Raw genomic sequence first — 10,771 nt, 5'->3', positions numbered from 1 at the left:
CATTTGTCAATTTTTTTCCTTTGTTGCAATTACTTTTGTTGTTAATTATTCAAGACCAAAAGGCATATAAAGAGACATATGTCCATCCAAGTGATAAGGCAGTTTGGGAAACTACATTTTCCAGTATGTCCTGCCCCTTGAAAGTTAAAAATCTTGATGCACAGAGCACTGGGGACACGTGTGGCTAGCACCATTTAAGAAGTAAACAGCCAGGCGCGGTGGCTCACGCCTGTAATCCCAGCACTTTGGGAGGCCGAGGCGGGTGGATCACAAGGTCAAGAGATCGAGACCATCCTGGTCAACATGGTGAAACCCCATCTCTACTAAAAATACAAAAAATTAGCTGGGCATGGTGGTGCATGCCTGTAGTCCCAGCTACTCAGGAGGCTGAGGCAGGAGAATTGCCTGAACCCAGGAGGCGGAGGTTGCGGTGAGCCGAGATCGCGCCATTGCACTCCAGCCTGGGTAACAAGAGCGAAACTCCATCTCAAAAAAAAAAAAAAAAAAAAAAAGAAGTAAACAGTATAGGGCTGGGTTCTGACGTGAAGGCTTCCCCACTCTGTGGGACACTTAACCAGACACAGGACACAACACCTGAGGTGAAATTTCAATGGATATTAACTCTGGGGTAGAGCCTCTCGCTCTCTGTAATACTAGCTTCCAAAGATGACGAGCTGGTGGAGCTGTCATTGGTCCTCTGCCCTGTTTCTCCTGGGTGCTGCCTCTGCCTCCCCACATCACCAGCGTCCCCACTGCCTCTAGCCTTTAGGGGCATTCTGGATAGGTGCTCTTCCCACTCAACTTCAACCAACTTGTACCGCTCCATGGTGGCCTGGGCATCTTCCACAGAGGAATATACTCTCTTCCTAACCTGGATATTCTGGTTTAACAGCTTTTTGGTGAGATGCTTCAGAGACATGGAGGCATTCTCTGGGCGATCAGGCGGGAGGATATGGGATCCTTCCAGTTGAGGGGTGGGGATATGGGAGATGTCACAAGTGAGGGACTTGGGGTGAAAGTACTGAAGGGCTCTGAAGTCGTTGTGGATGACATGCCCCACCACTGCCTTCCCTGTGAGTATCTTCAATATCTGGCCTTGGTAATCTTGAAGGGTGTGGCATGCACCTTGTGCTACTTCTGGATACCACTCCATTTGGTCCAGTAATCCACAGTGTGGCAGGAGGAAGGATGTACTCCTCATAAATCACATCTCCATTGTAGTTGACAGTGCTACATTGAGCCAAGGAACTAACATGCCCCTGAGTCCTGTGCCCACCATCTCAGAGTCAATGACACCATCTTCCTTGGCAATTTCTGGGATGCTCTGGAGTATTTATTCTCTGAATAAGCTTGGGTGCAGTTCTGTGGGGCATTCTTCTGAGGATGGTTCTTCTTAGAGGATTTCTACTGGGAGCCCTTTTTCTGGGAGTGGGTTGGGTGGCTATTAATCTTTGGAAGGGCACTCTGGAACTCCCGCAGAAAATCTACTTCAGCAGCAACAGAATCAGCCTTCTTTGAAGGGGCAGGGGTCAGCCAAGACACTGCGGCTCTCTTGCCCAGGCGCTGTGCTGACCCATTGCTGTAGGCAGTGGTCTTCTTTTTTTGGGGGAAGGGAGGGGTCTTCCAAGTGGCATCCACCCTAGGAGTTTCCGCTTTCTTTGAAGGTTCAGAGTGCAATTTGGGTGCCTTGCTAGAGGGCTCGTTCTTTTTAATCATTAAGCCTCTCTGTTCCAAGAGCCTCCAATTCTTGACAAAATTTCAGTGCTTGGCATTTCCTTCTAATGGCTTTTTGGGAGGAGGTTCCCCAGAATCGAGATTGAGCAGTAAAGTAGACATAGGGACAGTGGGAGGTGGAAGAGCAGCTGGGAAAGGAGGATGTATGAAAGGAGGATGTGGGACTCCTTCTCTGCTGAATCCTACTGTCCAACATGTGGAGGTCTGTAGTATACCCTGCCAGATGGACCCAGCTAAGACTGGAAGCATCCAGAGCCAGGTGCAGAAATCAGTGCAGCGGGATATTTTGTTCTTTTTGTAGCAATTGTGAATGGGAGACCATTCATGATTTGGCTCTCTGCATGTCTGTTGTTGGTGTATAGGAATGCTAGTGATTTCTGTAGATTGATTTTGTATCTTCAGACTTTGCTGAAGTTGCTTATCAGCCTAAAAAGCTTTTGGGCTCAGATGGTGGGGTTTTCTAGATTTGGGATCACATCATCTACAAACAAAGATATTTTCACTTCTTCTCTTCCTATTTGAATACCCTTTATTTCTTTCTCTTGCCTGATTTCTCTGGCCAGAACTTCCAATACTATGTCAAATAGGAGTGGTGAGAGCGGACATCCTTGTCTTGTGCTGGTTTTCAAGGGGCATGCTTTCAGCTTTTCTCCACTCCGTATGATATTGGTTGTGGGTTTGTCATATGTGGCTCTTATTTTGAGGTCTGTTCCTTCAGTACTTAGTTTATCAAGAGTTTTTAACATGAAGGGATGTTGAGTTTTATCGAAGGCCTTTTCTACATCTTAAAATACATTATTAACTGAAGAAATTAAGTACCCCTTAAATATTTTTTAAGATTTGGAGACATACAAAAAAACAAAGCTAGAAGGAGCCAAATCAGAACTGTAAGGTCAATACCTAGTGATTTCCCATCCAAACTCTTGCAAAGCTGTCCTTGTTTGATGAGAGGAATTGGCAGAAGCATTGTTATGGTGGAGGAGGATTCTCTGGTAAAGCTCTCCCCGGAATTTTTCTGCTAAAGCTTTGGCTAACTTTCTCAAAAACACTCTCATAATAAGATGTTATTGTTCTTTGGCCCTCCAGAAAATCAACAAGAAAAATTCCTTGAGTATCCCAAAAACTTGTTGCCATGAAATTTGTTCTTGACTGGACCACTTCCATCTCTTGGTAGCCATTGCTTAGATTGTGCTTTGTCTTCAGGAATGTAGTGGTAAAGCCATATTTCATCTTCTGTTATAATTCTTAAAAAAATGCTACTTCAGGATCTTCATCCCACTTGTTTAAAATTTCTGTTTAAATCTGTGCTTTTGTCTGTAGCTGATGGGGGGCAATGATTTTGGCAACTTTAATTTTTGCTCAACTTTAATTTTTCAATTATAGTTGTGCAGACTGAACCAACTGAAAAATCTATGGTGTTGACTATTGTTTCTGCTGTTAAATGTTGACTCTCTTCAATTAGGGCACAAACAAGATAAATTGTTCCTTGCAAATTGATGTGGATGGTCTGCTGCTATGAGCTTCAACATTGTCATTCTCTTAAAATCAGCTATTCAGGCCAGGCATGGTGGCTCATGCCTGTAATCCCAGCACTTTGGGAGGCCGAGGCGGGTGGATCACGAGGTCAAGAGATCGAGACCATCCTGGTCAACATGGTGAAACCCCGTCTCTACCAAAAATACAAAAAATTAGCTGGGCATAGTGGTGTGTGCCTGTAATCCCAGCTACTCAGGAGGCTGAGGCAGGAGAATTGCCTGAACCCAGGAGGTGGAGGTTGCGGTGAGCCGAGATCACACCATTGCACTCCAGCCTGGGTAACAAGAGTGAAACTCCGTCTCAAAAAAAAAAAAAAAAAAAAAAAATCAGCTATTCATTTGTAAACTGCTGATTTCTTTGGAGCATTATTCCCATAAACATTTTCTAAAGCATCAGTTATTTCACCATTCTTCTACCCATGCTTTATCGTAAGTTCCATGTTTTTTCTTACTTCAATTTTAGCAGAATTCATGTTGCTCCTCTAGGGGCTCTTTTCAAACTAGTGTCTTATCTTTCCTAGTGCCTCAAACTGGGTCCTGTTTAGACATGTTATAACAAGTTAATATAAGTTTATTTTGGTGTAAAAAATTTGAAACCTATACATAGTTTTTCATAGTATGCATTTTTCATGAACTTTTTGAAGACCCTGGTACACCATGGTCTGACAATTCCATTTATGGAGATATGTCTTGGAGAATTCTAGGGTATGTAATTGTGCAAATGATAGTATTATTTGTAAGAGAGAGAGAAAAGAAGCTCAAATGCTATTGTGGAGGAAAATTGATAAACCAATTATTTCTTCAGGATATGATACAGCAGTTAAATTGAATGGATTATATTGCACATATATGGATATATTTCAAAACATCTAAGTTGAAGTGAAAATAAAAAGCAAATTGTAGAAAGTTGTATAGAGTTTATAACATTTTTGTAAACTGAAAAATCCCCATAATTCTGTATGTATACACATATATTATCTTTAAATATATATTGATTACAAATACCTTAAAATATATATTGCATACTCAGCTAATATAAGACAGTGATTAATGCTAGACATAGAGAGAAAGGTATTAGGTTGGGGAGGGGTTCAGGGAAGAATAAAATTTTATCTGTAGATTTTCGATCTTTCATAAAAATAAAAATCTGAATCAAACATGATACAATGCTAATATTAATGCTGGGTGGTAGGCATATAGTTATTGTATTGGCTTTGATAATATTTCAGGAGAAAAAGTTTAAAAATTTACAAAGAAGAGGCATTCATGTATCAACACAATTACACAGCTGGTTGAGTCTTTTTTTTAAAATTGCACTTTCCACTATACTTCAGTACATGTTGGCATATAGATCTCTTAAAGTGAGGGCTGCAGTTATTACTAATTTAGAATCAATGATTAAATTTATATATTCAACAGTCCTCTAGTGACTTCCAACAAGAATGGTTCCAGTTATCTTCCAAATGCCATCTATTTCTCAAGTATGCATGTATCTCTGCATACTTTTTCTCATAATTCAGTAATATCAGAACATAGTTTTAGAAATGTATTTCAAAAGGTAATTAGATTTTGAAGCAGAAATGCAAAAATTTTTAAGTAGAAGTACATATCGAAGAAACTGTAAAAATCTTGCTTTGAGTGACTCAAAACAAAGTTAGAAAATATTGCTTGGATGTTGTGAAAAGAAAAGGAGTTCTATTGATTGCTCAATATGGTTGCTCAAATTTCCTACGAGGCCAAAGAATGACATATCATAACACTCAGAAATTTAACACGTATGAGACGGCTTGAGAGTGTATGGCTTTGTGGTGAAATCGATCAGGGTTGCTTTTTTTTTTTTTTCCTGGGCTGTAATTTGTAAAATTCTACAGTCTAAATAATTCTACCTTTCTCACTCCAATGAATGCACCTGAATGGCAAGGAGAGTTTCAGAAGAAAAGGAGCATCCAAAACTAGAACTCCGCTCTTCTTGAATAAATAAATGATGGTACTTCTTTTTGTGCTTTATTCAGTGAATCTCAGAAGGGTGGTTTCTATTTCTGTCTCATTTTTGTCAACAAGTTTTGGTAGATTATCTGGTATGTGAAAAGTACTATGCATTGATCCGGAGGTAAAATTCTTATTTTCTGCATTTCGGAAATACAAGTGGTTAGAAATTGTGTAAGAAAAGATTAGTTCTGGGGATATTGGTAATGGAGAGAGAGTGGCAAATCAAGAGACTTCAAAGTCTTGAGTCTTTAATAGCAAATGTACTTTTTATCTAACTTAATATTAATAAAAGATCCCTCCCACAAAAGATGGCAGCAAAGAAGTAACATTTCCTTTCTTAATATTTGTTTTATTGGAATCTTCCCCAACTTTCCTTGTGTTGGATAGCCATAGAATTATATGGAAAGAAAGTTTGCGGAGTCCTGTGAAATTTCTAGTTGTAATTCTGAGACTCTTAATGTAATTTACCATTTCATTCTCTTGTAATGCTTTATAAATGAAGCTGTCTACTTTGCTACAGGGAACACAGGGAATAATGGTGCACTGGGGACCATTGCCTAGGAAAGCACTGTAGATTTGACCTTTCTGTTTTTGTAAGTGAACACATAGCCTTCTCTGATATTTTGTAACAGTAAAGCTGTAAGTTTTGTATTAGGAAAGTACCCTCAGGTCTGTGCCACCTGGGGTTCCATCTTTTCACTCCCTATTCTGATGAGAGACGGCAGCTCAACTTACAGTGTTTGGCTAAACAAAAGGTATTTCTCCCATCACCAACTATAGAAAAACTGAGCCACATGAAAAACACCCACCCGACTGAAAGCAACTATAAGCGTTTGAGATTTCTACTCTAATAAGCCAACAGCTATTTACATTCTTCCACATCCAAATCTAGGCCAGCGGTCCATTTGTATCTGGAATCCTTTGACCAAGAGTTGAAAAGCCTCCTGAAGAGACAGAGCACACACCCCAGGCTTTATTCTTGCTTTGGAGCTTTTGTGGATTTCATTCAAACTGATAGTGCATTTTGGAAATATTTCTTTATGGGTTAATTTTCTGAGGTTTTATTGATAAAGATAAATTATTTGAAGAGCTGTATTAGTGCAGCCGATTTTCTTTCCAAGAAGTGCTTCAGAAACCATGATGCAGGAGGAAAGGGGAGAAATGTCTGCAGAGTCTCTGATAACGTTACAATAGAAAGAGTTTTCTGACCATTGTAGACCCAGAGACACCTGTCTTAAGGCCATTTGGAGCCTTGAGAAGCACTGTATTTGTAAGTTGTAGAACAAGAAGAGAATCTGGAGTGGGTTGAATAGGTTCCTCCCAAAATTCATGTGCACATGGAAATTCAGAATGTGATGATACTTGGACTTTGTGTCTTTGCAGATATAATCAGTTAAGGATCTTGAGATGAATGCATCCTGAATTTAGGGTGAGCTTGTAAAAACACTGGTGTCCTTGTAAGAATAAGGGAGGACAGAGAGAGACACAGAAGAAGGTGATGGAAAGACTGAAGTAGAGACTGGAGTGGTGTGTCTACAAGCAAAGGAGTGTCAAAGATTGCTGGCAACCCTCAGAAGCTAGGAGAGAGGCATAGAATGATTTTTCCTTTAGAGCCCTTAGAGGGAATCGACCTTGCTAATTCCTTGGTTTTACATTTATGGCCTTCTGAACTTAAAAGTAATTAATTTTTATTGTTCAAAGCTGCCAGAGTTTATAGTAGTTTGTTATAGCATCCACAGAAAACAAATGCAGCATTCCGCACCCAGACTTGCTCTTGTTAGAAAACTCTTACTCCTCTATTCCCACACTGCTATGATATTTCTGGGGTATGCTAGCCTGTAGTAACCAAAACAGCATAGTACTGGTGTGAAAGTAGACACACAGACCAAAGGAACGGAAAAATGAAAGTAGAAGTAAAGCCAAATGCTAACAACGAACTAATCTTCCACAAAACAGACAAAAACATATGCTAGGGAAACGACTCCCAATTTAATAAATGGTACTGGGAAAATTGGACAGCCACACGCGGAAGAATGAAACTGGATCCCTATGTCTCACCATATAGAAAAATTAACTCTAGATAGGTTAAAGACTTAAATCTCAGACCCAAAACCATAACAGTTCTAGAAGAACACCCTACAAAAAAAAACCTCTTCTGGACATCATTGGTCTATGCAAAGAGTTTATGACTAAAAACCCCAAAACAAATGCAACAAAAATAAAAATAAATAAATGGGATCTAATTAAACTAAAAAATTTCTGCACAGGAAAAGAAACTCAACAGAGTCAACAGACAACCTGTAGAATGGGAGGAAATGTTTGCAAACTATGCATCTGTCAAAGGACTAATATTCAGGATCTATAAGGAGCTCAGACAAATCAGCATGAAAACAACAATCCCATTTAAAAGTGGAAATGACATGAACATACATTTCTCAGAGGAAGATATATAAATGGCCCACAAGCACATGTGAAAAATGCTCAATATCACTAAACCATTAGGGAAGGGCGGATTAAAACCACAATGAGATGTCATGTTACTGCAGCCAGATGGCCATTCTCAAAAAAGTCATAAAACAATAGACATTGGCACAGATGTGATGAAAGGGAATGCTATACACTGCTCATGGGAATGTAAATTACTACAACCCCTATGGAAAACAGTATGGAGATTTCTCAAAGAACTAAAAGTAGATCTACTAGCCAATCCAGCAATTCCACTACTGGGTATCTACCTAAGGGAAAAAAGTCATTATATAAAAAATACACCTGAATACATGTTTATTGCAGCACAATTCATGATTGCAAAGATATGGAATCCACTTAAGTGCCCATTAACCAATGAGTGGATATATACACATGGATTACTACTCAGACAAAAAAATGAATGAAATAATGTATTTTGCAGCAAGTTGGATGGAACTGGAGGCCATTATGCTATGTGAAATAACTCATGAACAAGAAACCAAATACCACATGTTCTCATTTATAAGTAGGAGCTAATCTATGGGTATGCAGAGGTATACAGAGTGGTATAGAAGATGTTAGAGACTCAGAAGTGGGGAGGGTGGGAAGGAGGTAAAGGATAAAAAGACTACCTATTGTGTGCAATGTACACTACCCGGGTGATAGGTACACTATAATCCCAGGATTCAGTAGTATCCAATTCATTCTTGTAATAGAAAAACCAGTTGCATCCCTAAAGCTATTGAAATAAGAAACAAGAAAAAATAAGTAACTTATAGATGTGGTGAAAACAGGAAGAAAATCAGAATAAAAAGTGGAGCCTAAAGATGTGATTGAATTACTGAAATCTCATGATAAAACTTTAACGGAGAAGAAATTGCTTCTTATGAATGAGCAAAGAAAGAGGTTTGTTGAGATGGAATTTCCTCCTCATGAAAATGTTGTGAACATTGTTGAAATGACAACATAGTATTTAGAATATTGCATAACCTTAGTTGATAAAGTAGTGGCAGGGTTTGAGAGGATTGTCTGAAATTTGAAAGAAATTCTAGTGTGGGTAAATGCTATGAAACAGCATTACATGCTACAGAGGAATATTGAGAGGAAGAGCCAATCAATGCAGTAAATTCACTGTTGTCTTGTTTTAAGAAATTGCCACAGCAATCCCAGCCTTTACCATTTATCAACCACCATTCTGATCAGTCAGCAGCCATCAACATGGATGCAAGACCCACCACTGGCAAAAAGTATGAGTTGCTGAAGGCTCAGATGATTGTTAGCATTTTTTATCAATAAGGTATTTTAAATTAAAAAACAATTATTTTTTGTGTTGGCAACACCATTGTCAGCCATTCATTCAACAGATAACTATTGAGCATCTTCTGTTTGCCAGATGATGCTCCAGCTGTTGGAGACACATTAGTGAGTAAAGGGAAAGCTGCTGTTCTCAACTAATTTTTCTAGAAGAGGAACGTAGAAGGCAGAATAGTGGTTCCCTCAAAGACACTTATTCGTTAATCCCCAGAACCTGTGAATATGTTCGTTTGCATGGCAAGTGGAGACGTATAATTTCAGGTGAAATTAAGGTTGCTAATTAGCTTACCTTAAAATAGGAAAATTAGCCTAGATTATGCAGGTGAACCCAATTGTAGTCACAAAAAAATCTTAAAAGTGGAATAGGGAGGCAGAAAAACAGAATTAGACAATCATATGACGACAGAAAAAGGTGCAGAAAGATGTGTGATGCTGTTTTTGAGAGTGGAGGAAGGGGTCACTAGCCAGGGAATGTAGATGGCCTCTAAAAGCTGGAGGAGGTAAGGACACAGATTCACCTCTAGATCCTCTTGAAGGAATGGTCTTCTGATGCCTTGGTTTTAGCCTATTGAATCCATTTTGTATTTTTGACCTCCCAAACTATAAGATAAAACAATTGTGTTGTTTAAGCTGCTAAACTTGCAATAATTTGTTATAGCAGCAACAGAAAACAATTACAGGAAAGGGAGAAAATAAACATAGATGAATAGGTAACAAACAAGATAGAATTACTTAGCTTTACTAAGATCTTCGATTTGATAAGAGGTTAAAATTAGAATATGTCAGAATTTCTTGTTTTCAGGTATTCCTTCATTCCTTGCTTCCCTCCTCTAGGGGAAGTACAATTCCCGTGTATTTCCATTGCATTCTGTAATCCTGTTATTGCGCTGACCATGCTGTTTGTTTCAGTGTCTCAATAGCCTGTGAGTTCCTGAAGACAGATTGTTTTCTACATCTACATCTTCCCGGCATTGCTCTGCTCATCTTTAGCACTCGATTGTTGAATTAATGAGTCAGAAGACAGCGTCTCAATGAATCCAAGTGTATGATAAGGAAGGAGTATGTCAGGCACTTTCTGAGCAATGTTTATTTTTTCTGTGTCTTTAATGGGAAGAAGGACTTTGGATGATGAATAAACGGATGAAGCAGCTGTGGCATAGCATTCTAGCATTTCAAGGCAAGGACCGGTATCTCCATCTAGTTCTTGGGGTTCCAGCACAGTTATTTGCATGCATTTGGCCCCCGAATTTATACACTAATAAACTAGTATTCACTCTTGTTTCCCAGGTGCCTAGTAGAGTATCATATGTTTGTTTGAACGACGTCCAGTTCAACTCCTTTATTACCAGGTTAGGAAACAGGCTTCCTGAGGTTAAGTGACTTGCACAAAATTACACAAGAAACCAATGGCAGGGCCAGGATATCAGAACTCAGACATCTTGAATCCAGACTACCATTTTTTTCTTGGATACTAAATAATAACTTAGAAATAAATCCTGAAATCTGTCAGAATCATTATTTATAGCTATCCCCTGACTCTCCTTGAGAGGTTAATAAGGTTTAATAATTTGAACATCATCAAAGTGTGTCCCAGACTGCTCAGCTGTTTGTGTATCATAAGGCACTGACCTCATGCACTTACCTGGGAAGGCTGGTTATGAACTGATGGTTGTCTCAGCATCAGTGACCTCTGTGATCATTTTTTTTAGGTTTTAAAAATAGCCTTTCCTTAC

General features: G+C 39.1%; 1 pseudogene; it reads right to left on the bottom strand.

Moving 5' to 3' along the window:
• Positions 1-607: 607 nt before the first annotated feature.
• On the bottom strand, positions 608-1,836 carry LOC105721435 (interferon-stimulated 20 kDa exonuclease-like 2; annotated as a pseudogene).
• Positions 1,837-10,771: the final 8,935 nt, after the last annotated feature.

The sequence above is a fragment of the Aotus nancymaae genome, unplaced genomic scaffold (genome assembly GCF_030222135.1).
Source record: "Aotus nancymaae isolate 86718 unplaced genomic scaffold, 86718_ANA_hifiasm-v0.15.2.pri h1tg000051l, whole genome shotgun sequence".
NCBI lineage: Eukaryota > Metazoa > Chordata > Mammalia > Primates > Aotidae > Aotus > Aotus nancymaae.
Note: the sequence above shows the minus strand (reverse complement) of the source record. Positions and strands in the feature narration are given on the sequence as shown.